At 34.8% G+C, this 19153-nt stretch overlaps 1 protein-coding gene and 1 pseudogene across 1 annotated transcript in view; one reads left to right on the top strand and one right to left on the bottom strand.

Annotated features, from left to right (window-relative positions):
- MYO16 (myosin XVI) overlaps window positions 1-19153 on the bottom strand; it is an 851952-nt gene that overhangs the window by 297885 nt on the left and 534914 nt on the right. The window lies entirely within an intron of this gene.
- LOC141491523 (ankyrin repeat domain-containing protein 54 pseudogene) lies at window positions 7411-8193 on the top strand (annotated as a pseudogene).

Here is a 19153-nt window from a genome sequence, read left to right as displayed (position 1 = left end):
CAACGGCATTTAGACACTATCCTAAATACTAGGGATTCAAAGAAAGGCAAAAACATAACCTGTTGTGAAAGAACTTACTCTAACCTAGAGAGTGTCTTTTAGACATGGGGAATAGTGAGTACAAAGTTAAAAAGTGGGAAATAGAACATGTGAGAAAATAAGAAAATTTTCTAATTTAGTTGAATCATAGACTATATAGAAGGGATGGTCATATACTTATATGTATACTATATATATTTGTACATGCACACATATACATATACATACATATAGGTAAACAAACATATATCATACATTAACATAAGCATCTTAAAAATATAACCATCTATAGGGAATCCCATTACCATACTTATACTAAACTGGGTATCCCCTATGACAGAGGGACATATTTTTGAGCTTGTCTCATTGTTTTCAATAGTAGATCTGGGATTTTCATTTTTTTCAGATATCATGGTAATATCTTAACATTTTGCAAATTATATCCCTTTCATAACAAATTTCCTCTATGTGTAATTCACCTAACCGAGCTATTTTTGACATCCTTTTTTTAACCCTTTCAGTATCATTTTACTTCTAATAACTCATTAGAAATTGTTTGATTAGAATTCAAATTAATGATTGAGAAAAAAATTTATAGTAGTATTAAAGCAACCTTTGATTTTCCTTCTTTTCATTCTTAAGTACTCTTGAGCTGATCTCACTTATTTGAGTTTTTCTGCAAGCTTTCAATAAACTTGATTTTTTTCCTCACAACTTATTATTTAGTGAGATGATGCTACTTATAATCCCTCACCATACTATTCTATTTGTTTTGCAAGCTAATCTATATCAGAAATTGTCATGTTTCTAGACATCTCTTCTTAGCAGGGAATTCAAGTATTTACTGGCTAAGGCAATTTCTATGCCCTATGGTTCTCCTTGTGCTTAATTTTTATCAATAAAATTTATGTAGGAATAATAAGAATAAAATTCCTGGGTTGATTAGTATGTATAAAACACAATTCTTGATCCATTTATAATTTGTATCATCAAATGATTATTTAAATAGGATGTTTTTTTTTCAAATTTTGTAACCTATTTTCTTATTTTTGGTCTTCTACATCTTAATTATTTTGATTTTTGAAAAGTGATAATCTTTGCCTCCTGATCTCTGGCTTACTTCAGATCTTCCTAAGATCCCACTTATGTCACGATGCTTTTAAGAGAATTTCTTAATCTTAGTGCCTTTTCTTTGAAATTAACTCCAATTTACCTTGTTTTTTATCTTGGTTGTACAGAATTGTTCTCAATCAACTCCTCCATTAGATTGTTAGGTACTTGAGGACAAGCATTGTTTGTTTGTTCGTTTTTGCCTTTGTACCCTAGACTTAGTTTAGAGCTTGGAACATAGTGAATGTTTATAATTGTTTATTAACTTGATTTACTTTATACAAATAGCTGACTGAGAAATGACACGTGTATTAATAATCAATCCTTTCATGTGGAAGATAAAATCAAATTCTGAGTATGTATTATAGTTATAGTGTCCAGTACCTCCTTTTAGAAGAAAATTTCCCCATGCTATAAGAAAGAGATTTCTATGTAGTCTATAAGTTGTTAGCCTCTTCCATTTTTTATAACTTATTTGTGTTTTCCAACATCTTTTTTTTGCCTTTTTTGTTATACCCATCATTTCATTGAAGTCTCAAATATTCATTTAATTAATTGGGAGAGAGCTTTATGGAGTTCTTTGTGGAATTTCTTCACCTCCTTATTTCACTGCAACTGATATTATTGAATAAATTATAATCACTTAATGGTGATTACTTCACAAGTGCCTGTCATGAATAGTGTAATGCAAAATTATATTTCCTTCATCCCAAAGAAATATATTATGTCTTTTAAAATACACTAAGACCAGTCTTGTCATCTTTTATAGTTGCTCCTTCAAGAAAGGTCAACATATAAAATATTCTTCCATTTAGATGGAACTTATTTTCATATTCATTTGGTTTCATTTATAGAAAAAAATGTCAAGATTTGCTTCTATTCCTCCATCAGTATACTCACTCACTGCTCACTAAATAAACAACAAATTATAAATAGTAATTGTTTTTGTTTTGACTAGAAATTTTGAGTATCTTCCCTTCCCAGCTTAATTTAGGACTTTTCTCTTCATCTCTCTCTTACCTAAATCTTAATGACTGAATGGGCATAACCTCCATCAAACTGTGACTGGGAAAATACCTAGCTTTTACAAGGTCAAGATCTTCCATTGGGTCTAGGGCCATCTCCAAGTGCCCTGATTCATATCTAGCCACTAGACCCAGATGGTTGCAGAGAAAGGTGAAACAGGTGACTAAGAACAGCATCCTTTCACTCAAATCCAATTCACTTGCATGTCATGGCATCACCTCTGATGTCATAAATGGTTTCTTCAAGAACAAAGGACAAATATCAACCACTTCTCACTAAGTAACCATTTCCTATTTAGACAATAAAGAGTTAAATTAATGTTTATTATGATGTAACAAAAGTTCTTATGATGCCTGACTCATTTTCTCTTATTACACTGCCACCATCACTATAGAAAAGGATAATTTATTCATTTTACTTTGTTTTGTGGGTTGCCATGGTCTAAGAATTTATCAACAAGTAGTTAGTCTACTGGTAATAAGCTTCTCTTGACTTAGCTCAGTAAGTTCTCAAAAAGTAGAAGTATTCTGTTGCTAGGACTGCAATAAAAGCCTCTTTAACAAGTCTTTCAAAACCCAGGTTCACCTCCATGCCATAATAATGCATCAGAATAAGAAGTGATAAAAGTATATATGTATTTATGTACATACATACATACATATATACTTTTAATATTTATGTATTAAAAGCTACTTCTATTGCTATTTTATATTAATTCTTAATTCATAAATAAATTTTTACAAAATGTATTTGGATTTGAGAGTATTACAGTGGGAGAGGAACTGACATTAAGATAGTGTATTTTGCAAAATACTTGGCACACCGTGAGATAGACAATAGAAATGTGCAGCTAGAGATACAGTAAATAGAATTCCAGGCCTGGAATCAGGAAGACCTGAGTTCATATCTAGTCTTAGACATTTATTGACTATATGACTCTTTACCTCAGTTTTCTTATCATTAAAATGAGGTGAAGATGGAAATGGCAAACCACTCCAGTATCTTTGCCAAGAAAAATCTCAAAGGGATTATGAAGAGTTAGATATGACTGAAACAAATGAACAATAAGAACAGACAATATAAGTGTTTTTGTCACCTGCAATTTAGCAGTTAAAAAACAAATCAAAGAATCAGAAAATGTAAGTGAAACTCCTTTTGTCACATATGTAGTAATGCTCAGAATTAGTTCTAAGTTCAAGATCAGCATTTTTTTTCTCCTATGTCAAAGTCTGTCTCAGGAATTAGAGGAGAACTGGATGTTGGAGCCATGAATAGAAAAAAGAGTTATTATTTCTAGAAATAATAATAGAAATGTCAAGGAGCTAAAATAAATATAAGAAAATGAGAAAATTATATAACATAATGAGTTGTTTTAAAAATATGAACCAAATGCCCATTTCTTTACTATAATCGTATCAAGTAAGTTATAGAGGAGACTAAAGGATAAAGTGCTAAAAGTGATGCTGGGGAAAGTGGTTTGGAGGAAAGAGCTCACTAGATAAGAATTCTTTTATTAGTGATGAAATCATGAAAGGTTTTCTAACTTATGATGGTTAGAAAAGGCTTAAATTTCAATTCACAGGTTGCTGCAAAAGGTTCACAAGTTACTGCAAAAAGTTAAGTTCTTTAGTAAGAGAAGGAAGCTGAGTTTTTAAGAAAATAGTAAGCAATGAGGAAACAGCTGCAAATGGGGCTGGTGAGAACATCAAGGATAACTAAGAAGTAGGAAAAGAAAAATAGCCATCAGATGGTGACTAGGCTTAGATCAGCATGGATTGGGTACTGAGAAGAGGGTGGACAGAACCTTCACAGGAGCTTAACCTATCTCTTGTGTAGGGAACTATCTGGGGGGATGGAGTTCAGGAGTGACCCACCTGGATGTGACTAGAATCAGGTGTATACCTTGGAAGGCTAAGAACCAGACAGGTGAAGGAGGGATAAGGGGAAGGGGTTGAGGTTGCTTTCTATTATTTACATTTGAGAATAGGATTAGACTGAATTATAGGGAGGAAATCAGAGACCCACGGAAAATGCCAGACAAGCACAGATAATAGTACCTTAATGTTACAGAAAAGACTAGACAAATATGTCCTTAATATTTCTCAACAAAAGGATCTGTTGATTTTGCCTCAATTAGGTGAACACCTCTCCACTTTCCAATACACCACTATTCTTTACCAAGGGAAAAGCAAGAAAAATGCAGTATAACAAAAATCTCTTTCACAATTACTTCAATAAAGTCTGACAGAGCATCAGTTCGAGTTGTGAATGGGAAATTCAAGAAGACTTTACATTGGGTTATATTTCTAGTCAAGATCCCAAATTCAATCCAGAACAAAGTAACTGTAAAAAGGATTGTACTCAGGGATGGAAGTGTCACTTAGATCTAAGAGGATAATACATTTAGCCTCTTGACCTGAGAATATGCTTATAGTTGAGAAATGGTGGTAAGGACTATGCACTGTGAAGAAAAAAATAAATGATCAGCATTTTTCTGAAACTCCTGACCCTATCAGACAGAGACTGGGGCCAGCAACTATCTACTAAAGAACCACCTAGTGGAAGTCCGCAGTTATGTTCCCTCAAACAAACAAACAAACAAAAAAAGGATCAGGGGGCCTGAAAATTTGAATCTATTGATTGTCCTAGTTGAAATTTCTGGTAGCTTGTCAGAGGTCCTGAAGAGCAAAGTAACTAATACCTGCAAAATTTGACAATATTAATCCAGACAATCCAGGACAGGACCCAAACCCCCCAGATCCCCTCCAAGAAAGCAAAGACACTGGTTCTACTATTAAATCAGTATTCAATAAATAAGACTGGAAGAATGATTAAACAAAGAGATATAAGGAATGTCCACAGTAAAGGAATGAAAACAAAACATAAACATAAGAAAAGTTTAAAGAAAACCATACCCTGACCACAAGGTCACCTAGAATTTCTGTAAGAAGCATATTAGTGTTTTTAAAAGCTAAAAATAGGACATTTTAAAAGATGCCTCTAATGGAAAAAATAGAAATCAGAGCACAAAACTTAGTAAGGGACTCTTGGTTGTTTCTTAGGAGGGACCAAATTAAAAAGGACAAAATATAAAAATAACAATTCCATGAGACCATGAGTAATATTAAAATAATAGTAAATGACTCAAAACCAGAAAAATATGTAAGGTAACTCATTCTAAACAAAACCTGAAAAATTGTTCATAGAGAAATGATTTAAGAATCAATGGATCAAAAACAAAGTTTAGCTTGATATCACATTTCAAGAAATTCTGAAAGAATATCCCACATGTATTAAAGAGATAAAGTGAAAATTAAAAAAAATCCTGACAACTTGGCAGAGAGAAGTAGTTCAAGAATGGAGGATTCACATTAGAATCACATAAGATTTGGTAACTGGCATTGTAAAGAAATAGAGAAATTTTAATATACTATTCCAAAAGACAGTCTTACCAGAAAAAAACCTGAACATAATACTATAGTGGGACAAGTTGGGAATAATGAACTTTTAAAGAAATGTATTGATAAAAATACAAAAATTGAGTAGAAACTTTGAAATATAAATGCATTATTTGAAAAAAAATAAAATTATAAATTTTAGGTGAGCAATCAAAAGGGACTTCTTAAAGGATGAAATGTTTATGTTCCAACAGAGTGAAATGATACAATCCTAAAGCCATCACAGATTGTAGAGGAAGTAAAAGATGACAGAAGGCCTGGGGTTGCTGTTGTTTTGTTTTCATGATCTTAAAAGAAGAAAGGAAATGGAATATAAAAGGAATACAATAGAGAAGAAAGAAGTAGGAAATATATGGGAACTTAATATCCCAAGTAATCAAGATGGATGATTAGAAGAAAATACCACAAGGAAGAAAAGGGTAAGGAGAGGAGGCATCATTCAAACTTTGTTTTCATTCTAAAAGACTAAAGAAGAGTTTGATATGGAAATTAAAGAGAAGGCTTAATCATAAGAATAATGAATGCAACTCCATCTCAGAACTCTTTGATTTGGGAATCTCTCCTCAATAGAGGAGATGAATACCTGCTTCACATGATGGCTGGAGCAGGATTGTGAGAGAGGAAGAACTCCAGCCTTCTAAAGTTTTCTTCAAGTTTTGAGTTGCTTTGGGCAACTCTGACTTCTAGTTTCAAGAGGGAACATAGAAGAGGTTAAGTACCACTTCTTCCTGTTATTACTGAAAGAAATATTATGGGAAGACCAGAGAAGAACTGGAAATTTCCATATGACCCTGTCCCAGGGATTTTGCCAATTTCCCTGGGCAAGATCTGGAACTTTTTAGTCTCTCTCTCTCTCTTAGTAGAGCTGAGTTACCTTGCTCCCAATGGGAGAGTTCCTGCACTTTGAATTGTTTGATATATAATCTCCAGTGTTTACCTTTTCTGATTTCTGGTTGGTTACCAATTTGCATATATTGGGGGTTTTCTATACAACTTTAATTTTTTTGCTTTTTGCAAGGCACTGCAGTTAACTGACTTGCCCAAGGTAACAGAACTAGGTAATTCTTAAGTGTTTCGGCCAATTTGAACTCAGGTTCTCCAGATTTCAGGACCGGTGCTCTATCCACTGTGCCACCTAGTTGCCCCCTCCTATATAACCATAAATGACATCTATACACAGACATTATAGTTTCAGATTCCACCAAGAAAAAAAGGGCAAAGCAAGCTCTCAAACGAAGAGATCTTCAGTCATGTAAACAAACAAACTAAACAAAGATCTTCCTCTTTAGGGGTAAAGCAGAATTATAATCCTGCAATAGGCAGAAGAGAAGAAAAACGGGGGGGGGGTGCATCCCAGAGCCTAGCAACTAGATAGTAGCCCAGGTCCTGACTCAGCTAGGCTAGATAGCAGACCAGAAGGGAAGGTCCTAACCTCAGCAAAGTCTGAGCCCTGGGAATGCTGGGGCAACAGAAAGTACTGGTTTGCGAGCAAACAACTGCATTGGCAAAGCCTGGACAAAAGGGAGGAAATGAACCTCTGCCAGGTAATGGGATGCATAGGCATCATCTTGGCAAGCAGTAAGCTAGGGACCAGATGTCAGCCCCAGCACAAAATGTTCTCGATTCTGCTCTTTGAACCCTAGGAGTAGAGCTCAACTCCCCAAATGAACAAAAAAGGGCACTAACCATAGAAAGCTACTATTCAGATGGGGATGACAAAATATCTACATGAGAAGTTTCAAAGGAGTTTATGAATTGAATTCAAATTCAAAAGCTCATGGAAGAGCTTCAAAAAGATTTTAAAAAGCAAAGAGGAGACCGGGGGTCCACGCTGTTGCCATGGCAGCTCCTGGTCAAGGGCAGCTTCTCCGGCGCTGCTGCGGCTTCTGCACCAGCTGTGGCAGTGCCAGCCCGGCCCGGTGCTGCCCAGGAGCCCAGCCGAGCTGCGGCCCGGTTCCACCGCCGCCTGGGGCCCACGGGCCACGGGGTGCACGTGCTGAAGAGACTTCGGGAAGCTGCCGATGCCAGCGTCTTAGGAACAGCGTGGCAGTTGGGGCAGGATGGGCTGGACCCCGCACCGGACCACAAAGGCCGCTCAGCCCTGCACTCCGCCTCTTGCAACCCTGACCAGACCAGATCGTGCTTGGTCCACGGTGCTGATCCCAGCCAGAGAGGGGCTGGGGACACCCCTCCGCCCTTGGCTGCCTGCACCAACCATGTTCCTGTCATCACCACACTGCTCCAAGGAGGGGCCCGGGGGGATGCCCTGGGCCGGGCTGGCAGGACCCTCTTGCACCTGGCCAAGTCAAAGCGGGATATTCTACAAGAGGGAGGGACACTCGCAGGGCTTGGAAGCTGTCCGGCTTGGAGTTGAAGCAGATCATCATCCAGATGCTCAGGGCCAGTGACTGGGGCAGCACGAGCAGCGGGATCTGCTGGACGACCTCTGCACCCGCCTGCAGATGACCAGCACCAAAGAGCAGGTGGACGAGGTGACCGACCTGCTGGCCAGTTTCACGTCGCTCAGCCTGTGGATGCCGCAGCTGGAGAAGAGGTAGCCCCCAAGAGAGGACCCTCTCTCTCTCTCTCTCTCTCTCTCCCCTCCGCGACCTCTGCTCAGCTCCCATCATCCCCAGAAGAGGGAGACGCACCCTGGCCTGCTGCATGGGGCTGGAGGATCTGTAGGGAGCCATCCTTCCTCCCCTGGGGTCTCGGACCACCACGGAAAAACGCATTGTTCGTGCCTTTAGGCTCAGATTCCCAAATTACCATATTGAAATTCCTCCATCCTTTGACTGGGAACAGGCAAAGGGCAGGACAGGTTGATGCCCAGGCCCTGAGCAGAGGGGGAAGGGGCAGGACCCCGAGAGGCCTCATGGAGAGGAGAACAAAACCGCAGCAATTGCAGACTGAAGAGTGGCAGGAGGGATGGTCAGGGCGATGGAGGGACCTTGCTCTCCCACTGCCAGGGTATTCAGTCCATTGGGGGACTGGCCTCTTTCTCCTATTCACAGTGGCCTCACCTCGGCCATGTGGCCAGCACATTAAAGGGGAGCAGGATCATGGAGCTTCTTGGGGCAAGGGCTCATAGCTTCTAGCCTCCTGCTCCCCCAGACCTGGTTTTCTTGCCTGAGACAGCCCCAGGTCCTAAGCAGGAAGGTCAGCACAACCTCTGTTCCCGCATTTCTCATTTGAGCATTGTAGGCCAGAGTCAGTCATCCCACTTTAATGGGTGGAGCAGGGGTGAACTAGTCTCCTCTTATGTCTTGGAGGAGGTCACCTGCCCCATGAGCTGGGCCCCTCTGACCCCAGGGAGGCGGCAACTCCCTTCTGTGTCCTCCAGGCCCATGGCAGAGCAGGGAGGCTGTCCTTGCCCTAGTTCTTTCCTGGGAACTCGGGGATCCCCACAGAGGAATTCCTCCAGGGGAATGAGAACCATTGGGTTGGGCCTTTCTGTCTCTACACACCTGAGATGCCCAGCCCTGCTACCCAGGACAGGTGTGCTACAGTGGGGCAGGGAAACCTCCCTTAAAGCTCCTGGCTCTGCTGGGTCAGATGGAGTGGGGAGAACTGGGAGGGCCAGGGAACTAGGCCTGGGGAAGATGGAGAAGAGAGAGCCAGGTTTTCCCTAAGAGCATCTTCTTTACCCAGAAAATAAATTCTTGTGTGTTGGGAAAAAAACAAAAAAACAAAGAAGAGTTGAAGAAAATAAATGGAAAAAAAAAATGAGAGCCATGCAGGAGACTTATGAAAAACTGATTAAAGAAATCAACTCCTTTAAAAGTTAAAAATGATGATCTGGAAAAAAGTATGTAACATCAAAATCAACCAACTGGAAAAGGAATTCAACTCATCAGAAAGTAAAGTTAACAAACTGTAAAAGGAAAACTATTCATTTAAAAGTAAAATTAACTAGAAAAGGAAAAACAAAAACTAACTGAAGAAAACAAAATCCTAAAAATTAGAATTAGACAAATGACTCTATGAGATACCAAGATTCTGTCAAACAAAAGACTGAAAAAAATAGAAGAAATAGTACTTTTTAGGAAAAAAACAACCAGAAAACTAGATTCAGAAGGGATAATTTATGAATTATTGGTTTCTACAAAACCCTAGATCAAAAAATGAGCTTGGGAAATATGTTTCAGGAAATTATCATGGAAAATTTCTCTAATATCCTAAATCAAGCAGATGAAAGCATACACAGTGCAGTTCCAGATAGAGACCCCAGAATAAAAATCCAAGAATATACTTAGAGAAATTAGTCATGAGAAGATCATGAAATGATTTTCCTTTGCTTGATGCTCTGGCTACAAGTGGAGGGGTGTGCTTGGGGAGGAGGTATAAATAGTTCATGAAATGATTTGGCTTTTCATTATGCTTTGACTCATGAGGATTGTTTTCAGGGAGAGTATTTGAAAAGAAGGAGTGGTATAAATTGATTATAATTTGATATGATTTATGACTCTTTAGAAATGTATTTCTAATGGGACAGAAGAGGGGAGTATACTTAGTGACTATGAGGCTGTGTTGCTTATCAATCAATCAAACAATCAATCAACCTTTGAGAAAGGTAATTCCATCAGGACAGATAAAAGGAGTATATTTTGACAGAGATGTTGTAGGTACAAGACAGGGTTAAAACAATAAAGACATGAAAAGAAGGATTATACTAGGAGAAGGCTAGTAATTAGAGGATAAAAAAGTGAAAAATAGTGTTCAGAAGTTAGAGTGAATCTTCTCATATCATATCCCCTAAATTGATAAGATTTAAGGAATCAGATAACTATTATTCTAGCCTGATCTCTTCTATCTCTAAAGAAAGCAGAATAACTTCTGGACTAATTTCCTGGTCCTACTCCTTGCAGGAATGAATAGGGGGAGAAGAGGTTAGAAGGGAGAGATAGAAGGGAGAATAGGTTAGTTCTTTCAAGCCACATAACAATACTATCTTGGTGCAGACTGTAGGAGAGACCTGGGACACACCTGGGTCCTCATTACACATGTACTTCTTTACATAAACTAACCCTAGAGGGTGGGATGTGAAGTAATTTGGTTTGTTTGTTCTTAAAAAAGGGTAAGAATTTGTATTAGGAGAAGCTTAATTAGAAGAGAAGGACAAAAAAGGTGAAAATAAATGATATCACTCTTAGATCACTAGTGCATGGGCATGGACCAAAATGTACAATTAACAATTATAATTATGGGTATGAATGGATGACCTCACCAAGAAGAATATAGCAGAATGATTCAGAGACAAAATTCCAAAAATATTGTTTACAAGAAACATACTTCAAACACAAAAATTCACTAAATTTTTTATCCATAAACAACTTTAAAATGCAAGGGTGGTAATAATATCATATAAGGTAACAGCAAAAATAGCCTTGATTAAAAAATATATAGAAACTATGCTGAAAGGTATTATAGACAGTGAAGTTTTTTCAATATGTAATTTATATGCTATAAACTGAATGTAATCTAAATACTTAAAGGAAAAAAATAAGTTATAGGATTAAATAAACAGTAAACCTATAATAATATGGCTTTTGGATATGTCTCTATCAGGCCTAGGGGAATATTATTAAAAACTGAAGAAAGAAAATAAAGTCTTTAATAGAATTTTAGAAAAATTAGAAATAATAAATCTATAGAAGTTACTAGATAAAAATTATAATGAAATTCACCTGGAGAAAAAAATATGAGTCTTAAGGAAAATAATTTTTAAAATGGAAATAAAAGGATCCTGATATTCACATCGCAAACTATCAAGCTAGTAAATATCCAGTGTCTGAGGCTGAATTTGAATTCAGATCTTTCTGACTCCATAATGGGTATGTGCTACTTGTCTGCTCATATATCAAAGAATTTGACAATGGGTATTAAAGAAAGAAGTCAATCAGTGAAAATAAATAGTTGCACAGCATTCAGAAGATATCAAACCTATTAGCCTAGCATTCAGTAAACCAAAAGATTCTAAGCTTCTTAGTGCAATGACTCACTATTTGACTAAGTTGCTACAAAAAAATGAAAAAATTAAGTATAAATTAACATTTCATATAATATATCAAGATAACCCCACATACATGCATTATTTAGATATAAAAATTCTCATCTGAAGCAAATAAAAGAGCAAGTTTTATAGTTAGATTCTAGGAAAGCATTCATGACAAAAAAGGATGGAGAGACTCAGGATAAAATGAACAATTTTGATTATATAATATTTAAAAACTCAGATAAAATTAGAACACAATTAATTGGGGAAATATTTCTGCATAAAGTTTTTCTGAACTTGCTGACAAAGATTTCATTTAAATTCATAAGAATGATTCATTCCTCAACTGATGAACAGTAAAGTAATATATAAACAGGCAACTCTCATGGGAAATAAAGTTATCAATAACTATATGAAAAAATGCTCCACATTGCCAGTCTTTAAAGAAATATAAATTGAAGTTACTCAAGTTCCATCTTACACTCAGTAGATTGGTAAAGATGACTAAAAAGGTGATTAACAGGGCATTTGTGTAAAAACTGTTGCATTAATATAGTAAATCTATGAATTTTTCAGCCATTATAGAAATTACTTAGGATCTTTGTCCCATAATATACTAAACTGTGTACTTTTCTAGTGATAATACTATTAGAACAATCCTCAAAGATATCAAAGAAGGAGAAAATACAAAAATATTTTATTTTCCGAGGAATGATAAGGCTATGAGATGTCCATATGCTAGGAAATGGTTAAACATTATGGCATAAGAATTTAATAGAATATATTCAATCTAGCAATAAATGAAATTTTAGAGAAAACTGGGATCACATTTAGGAAGCAATGCAGAATGCAGAAGAACCATGAGAACAATTTACATCATAAAAACATCATTAAATAATATAAGAACTCTAATTAATATGATGATCAAACATGATTCCATGATTCAGGCCTGGATAGAAGTGATGAATTTTAGGGAGCTTAGGAAGTCATATATTTTTGGATATGGATAGTGGGGTATTTTGTTTCATTTGTCTATGCATATTTGTTTTTTTTAAGGTTTTTTTTTTTGCAAGGCAATTGGGTTAAGTGGCTTGCCCAAGGCCACACAGCTAGGTAATTATTAAGTGTCTGAGGTCTGATTTGAACTCAGGTACTCCTGACTCCAGGGCCATTGCTCTATCCATTGCACCACCTAGCCACACCTGCTATGCATATTTGTTACGAGGATTTGTATTTCCTTTTCTTTTTTTAACATTGAGGTGGGCAACTTAGAAGGGAGAGAATTATTTTTTTTTAGCAAATATTAAAAAGTTAATTTAAATGAAGAAACAAAGTCAATTATGTACTATAAATTTCTGTAAAGTAAATCTTCCTTACTGATTTTCATTGTAACATAAATGACCTATTAAGGAGGTAGTAAAAGGAAATGGGAAGAGAATAAGCTTGTCTATATAACTACAAGGCACTGTGCAAGGCACTGTACCAAGTACTTTTTACAAATAATATCTTACTTGATTCTTTCAATGATCCTGAGAGGGTTTTTTTTTTTTTTGATGTTGTTGTTTTCATATTACAATTGAAGAAACTAGGTAAATAGAGATTAAATAACTGCCCAGCATCACATATCTAGTATCCAAAGTGGATTTGAACTCAGATCTTTCTGATCCCAGGCATAGTGCTCAATTTTTGTACCATTAAGCAGTATTCCTGTCTATAGTATGATGAGTCAACTGACACTAGGGATATTTTTCAGGAGCATTTACCTTTCGTGATAAGCTTCTGATTTTCTACCCAATTCCAGTGTACTCTTACTATTTTAGCTTACTTCATTCTCTATTTATCTTGGTTTGTATACTGATCAATAGAGTCAATTCCCAAAATTACAGTTCTCTAATGTAATTTTTTTGATCATAGGGAATATTCCATTTTTAATACTTTTCAAGTTTATGGCTAAATATTCAATAAATTAAGAGTGCCATATTTTATCAATTTTTAAAATTTGATATTCTTTCAAAGAAAATTATTAAAATTTGACCTACTAATAAAATGAATTTATATTCATATACTTTCTAAAACATTTAAAAATTACTTTTTAGAAAAGTAATTTTTTTAAAACATAAGAATTAAAGGTTGTGGAATAGGAAGAAAACAGGGTGGCGAGTGATTGGTGATTTAAAAAAATGGCTAACAGTGTTTTAACTAAAAATGGAAAATTCGACCAAGTCAGACAAAGCAACATGAGTATTTTGTCCCTTCCATGGTCTGTGGTCTTTGATTAGCTAATGATTAAGGATTATTGACAATTGTCAAACTTGTAACTTTCCTTTCAAAAGAAATGATGGGAATAAAAAGTAAGCAATCAGGTATTAACATCAAAAACTCTCAATTCTAGAAGTTACTCAGATTTTAGGAAGATTGGATTATGGATTGTAACATTCTCAGTTTATAGATGAATTCACCCACACAAATATCTTCTTGTTCTTGAAACTGGTTTGGTCACTTTTATGTAGATTACATCCAAAAGACATTTTTGATCATTTTTATTCAACAGTTCTAGAAAGACATATCATGATGTCAAAATTCTGGATGAAAATGGAAAAATTCATCAATCTAAAGTGTTTCATCTATGTGATGTTAAACACCTGGATATTTAGAAGCATCTAAATGATTAACTGAATTCTTCAATTTCCATGCAGATGTTTGATATTATATACACCCAAGTTTTGATAGTTTATATCCAGTAAATATTATATTAAGGAAGTATATGGTTCAATCCACTAATGAAAATAAGAATGTCTTTTAACATTTATGCCATAAAATCTGTACATAATTATTGTCTGCTAAAATGAGGAAATTAAGGATGTTTATAAATTCTTTAAATTTGAAAAACAATGGATTTTCACTGAATAATATACAATAGTTATTTGATTTATATATACAAATTACTTTATATACCTATGCTTTTAATTAAGTAAAATAAGTATTATAAACATTTTTTTATATTTAATTCATTCTTCAACTTATTGAACATTCCAGTTATCTATTTTAAAAGGTCATATTTTATAAATTGAAATTTTTGGTAAAATTTGTAAATCTTAATTTGTAAATCTAAATATATATATCTAAAGATATGCTTGAACATTGTTAATATGTATATATACATGTGTACATAAATGTACAAACCCATATATAATAAGAATATTTATCAACCAATGGTTGTTTAACTGGTAATTAAAATATCTAAATTATGTGATACAAAGTAATACTATGAATTTTGTGAATATATTTATATAGACATATATATCCTTTAATCTCACCTATTTTACATACAACAGAATTGACAGACTATTTAAATAGGTTGGGTTGGCGCTGCTATAATGAAGTATGAAACTCAGAACTTTCTTACCTCAGGCTCTAAAAATATTTTAGTGTTTTGGCATTGATCAATGGGAAAAAAAGATAAAAAAATAAAGATATGAATCTATCACCAATTATTAGAGAAGTTTAATGAAAAATAGTTGCGACAATGAAGATGTTCAAAAGCTCATAATAACCAAGGTAGCAAGAATGTAAAGTGGAAAGATATAGTAGCTAAGAGCAATCTTTCTTTAAAGTATAAATTTATTTGTAACTCATTAAGAAGAATGAGAGAGGGGCAGCTAGGTGGCGCAGTGGATAGAGCACTTGTCCTGGAGTCAGGAGTACCTGAGTTCAAATGTGGCCTTAGACACTTAATAATTACCTAGCTGTGTGGCCTTGGGCAAGCCACTTAACCCTATTGCCTTGCAAAAAAAAAAATCTAAAAAAAAAAGGAGAGAAAATTTACTTTTGAAATCTACTAACAAGAGTTAAAAGTATAGTTATCCTTTCCACATTATAACTTACTCCAACATGGGTTTGATACATCACAGGTCAGCATAAGAAATTTGTTGCATTCTTTAAAATTTCCAATTTATTTCATTTTAATTTCTTTTTCCTATAGTATTTTTACTTAGCAATGACCTACATATAGACTATGATCAAATACTTAACTCAAATTTAAAAAATCTGATACTGTAAATATCTCCCCCACAAAGAAATAAATCTGACTTCTCTGATAGGAAGGACCAAAAATTTTATGCAGATTTTTTTTAATTACACAAGGTGTGCTGTATTTCTATCCTATGTGATATAGAAGAGATAACTTTAATTAAAGACTAAAGGAAATTAATTCAAATGAAGAGCATATGAAAACAAAAAAAACACATTAACTTTTACAAGTACATTTCTTAGAAAAGTCTTATGAGTTAGGAACTGGAAAAGTAGGAATATCAGGAACTTTGATTGTCAAACAGATGCAGGTATGTAAATGTACAGAAATGATCATTAGTTATTCTTGGATAGTGATTCTAAAAGGAGCAGCACAATTTTACTATGCTACTTGAAATAATAATGGCAAATTCTACCCCAGGTTTTGAGTTATCAGGAGCTTCTAATCACATTCTTATACTCTAATTTTTCTCAATATTCTTTTCTCCTACTCTTGGAAAACTGATACCATGTAAAAAGGCAAATTAAAAGCAAAATATTATTTTAAAGTCTACAATGTTACTAAGCATCTTTTAATAAGTTCTTGAACAGATCTCATGAATTGGTTTATATGGTGATCATATGATCCTGCTAAATAATCCAATCCATATAGGCTTTAAGTTCCTTTCTTACAAAAATAATGAGAAGTAATTAGGGCAACAATTTTTATTCTCATTTTAAGTAGGAAGAAAATGAAGTTCTAAAAGTAAAATAACTTGTCCAGGGTCACATAGCAATTAGGTATGAGAGGCTAGAATTGAACTCTAGCAATTTCACTTTGGGTCCAGAAAATTTTGTTTTAGGTCATATTCCTTAAAAGCTAGGGTTTTTTTGTTGAATTATTTTGAGAAAGGCATTTGACTTAAGGGGGAAAAATACAATTTTAAAAAGACCCTTCAGAGGGGCAACTAGGTGGTACAGTGGATAGAGCACTGACCCTAGAGTAAGGAAGAACCTAAGTTCAAATCCAGCCTCAGACATTTGATAATGCCCCAGCTGTGTGACTTTGAGCAACTCACTTAACCCTATTGCCTTAAATAAATAAAAATAAAAAAATGAAAAGATCCTTCAAGGAAAAATGTTACTGAGATGTGCATGAAAATAAATGTATGTATTGGGAGACATGGCAAAGTCTATAAAGACCTTGTTCTTAGCTTCATGGAATTTATATTTAAGTTTCAAAATAAAGTAAATATTTAAATAATAATACCACAAAATAATACATATTATGTTTATTCATGTGGTTCAAAACAAATTTCTGTTTGGTCCAGGAAAAAAGGCATTGACTAGAAGTGGGTTGGAGGCAAAGCTTCATGAAAACATATGAGTTGGCAGGAAATCAGGAGATGAGGAGAGGGAGTCAAGAGATTCCAAGCACAGAAGATTAAGATGCAGAGAAAAGAATAACAGGTCAAATATGTTTTGGCAGCAGTCTTGTTTGACTGACATTTTTAGAATATAATAGTATAGATTGTAAAGGGAGAAGGGTTAAAAAACTGGGAAGCACCTTCAATGTCACAAAAGAATTTCAGTTTTATTTGGTAAACAATATGAGATGATTAAGATTTTACAGCAGGAAAAATATGACCAAATCTATGTGTAAAGATTAGTTTGTCAGCACACTGATTCAGAATGTATGGAAAGAAGAGAATGAAGGAAAGGATTGTTAAAAGCCTTCTATAATAACCAATTAGTTTGATAATGATTCTCCCTACTGAACTGGTAGTAAATAGAAAAGAAAGGATTGGAGAGAAGCTAGAGATAATATATAGGTCAAATCTATAAGACTTGGCAACCAATTAGAAATGAAAGGTCAAGAATGTCAAGGTTTTGTGACCCTAGAACAGGAAAAACTAAGGGAAGGGAAGGACTGGAGAGTTTTGATAAGGATGCTTCTCGTATCAGTCTCATAACAAAGGGTCACTGCCCAGTCTGAACATATACTCAGATTAGAGGAAATCCACCAATTAACCAGATTCCCAATGCAGTTGCATTCATTTACCAAGCTGAGATTTTTTGCTTTTCTCTGTTGCTCCTGCTCCTTTCAATATAGAGCAGTCAATGTCATAATCACTCTTTAAGTTCAGATTAAAGAGAAGCAGAGACAAATGCTTTCTCTAAAATTCATGAAATAGGAATAGGTGAAGGATGGTGCCATGTGGTAAAAATGAGTAGCAAAAGACAGAGTCAAAGTAAAATATTGGTAGCTTTGCAGTTTTAGTACTAGAAAAAGAGGATGATCACTAATCATTTATTTAGATATTTTGCATGGAATTGGGGGGAAATCTTGGATAAAATCACTTAAGAAATTTTTGAATATACCAATGAAGAGAATGTCTGTTCCAGGGAAATCAGAAGTCCTTCAAATTTATCCTTAGATCAGATAATGGAAGGACCATTTGGATGTCTCAGATGGAATTACATTTTAACTAAAAAAAATTCTATCATTTTGTTAGCTTCTAAACCATTGCAGCACCTTAGGAAAAGTATTGTCTAGAAGATCTCAATAAAAATCTGCCCAAATCTGTCAGTCAAAAGTCTTTCTTCATATATTTAAAGGCGTGACATTTTATTCTTCCATCCATATATGTCATTCAGATGAATCTGGTTGAACCATATGATAGTCTAAGTGAATTGGTTGACTAGCTATTTAACTTTTTTATTCCATAGTCAAAGTAATCTAAATTCCACTCGGTTACCTTCTCAGTCAGGAAGGCTTATGAATGTCTGCCGTTGATTATATTTTTTGAGAAGCATCCTGGGCGGGGTCATACAATTCTACCAATTCTACCTAAAAAATAACTCAAAGCCCACTCAAGTTTTCAATCATCAGGAATATCTCCTGCCTTTCTACTCCATTTAGCCATATTATTTTCTTTTGGAGTAAGAAAATTATATTATTTCAGAGACTGCAAGTTAGGAGGAAAATTTGATTTTACTTAAGGTACAATGGGACCTAATCACTCATCAATAAATTCTTGAATTAATTTTATGAGTTGATATACTCTAGTTATAAGTAGTTACTGTATAGGCAGCATTTAAAATGTCCAAAGGGATGGATAATGAATTCTATTTCCTACTTCTCAGTAGAGATGGTACACTATAGTCTCAGTAGAGATTACAGAATTCATAAACATTTATTAAGCACCAACTATGTTGCAGGAACTATGCTAGAAGCTAGTAATACAAACAATGGAATAATCCCTTACATTTTAATAATGGAGATATTATATACATAGATGAATATATGCAGAAAAATACAAATAAAAAATAAATATAATGTAGTGTAAGAGGGAAATCACTAACAGATAAGTACAAATTACATAATAGTACATGACCATAGTAATCTAGTATATGATAAATGCAAAGATATAACCTTTTGGAACAAAAACTAATTATTTGAGAAAAACTGCTGGGAAAACTGAAAAACAGTATGGCAGAAACAAAAATTTAGACA

The sequence above is a fragment of the Macrotis lagotis genome, chromosome 6 (assembly GCF_037893015.1).
Source record: "Macrotis lagotis isolate mMagLag1 chromosome 6, bilby.v1.9.chrom.fasta, whole genome shotgun sequence".
Classification (NCBI taxonomy): Eukaryota; Metazoa; Chordata; class Mammalia; order Peramelemorphia; family Peramelidae; genus Macrotis; species Macrotis lagotis.
The sequence above is the reverse complement of the archived record's forward strand: the minus strand, read 5'-3'. Positions and strand labels throughout refer to the sequence as shown.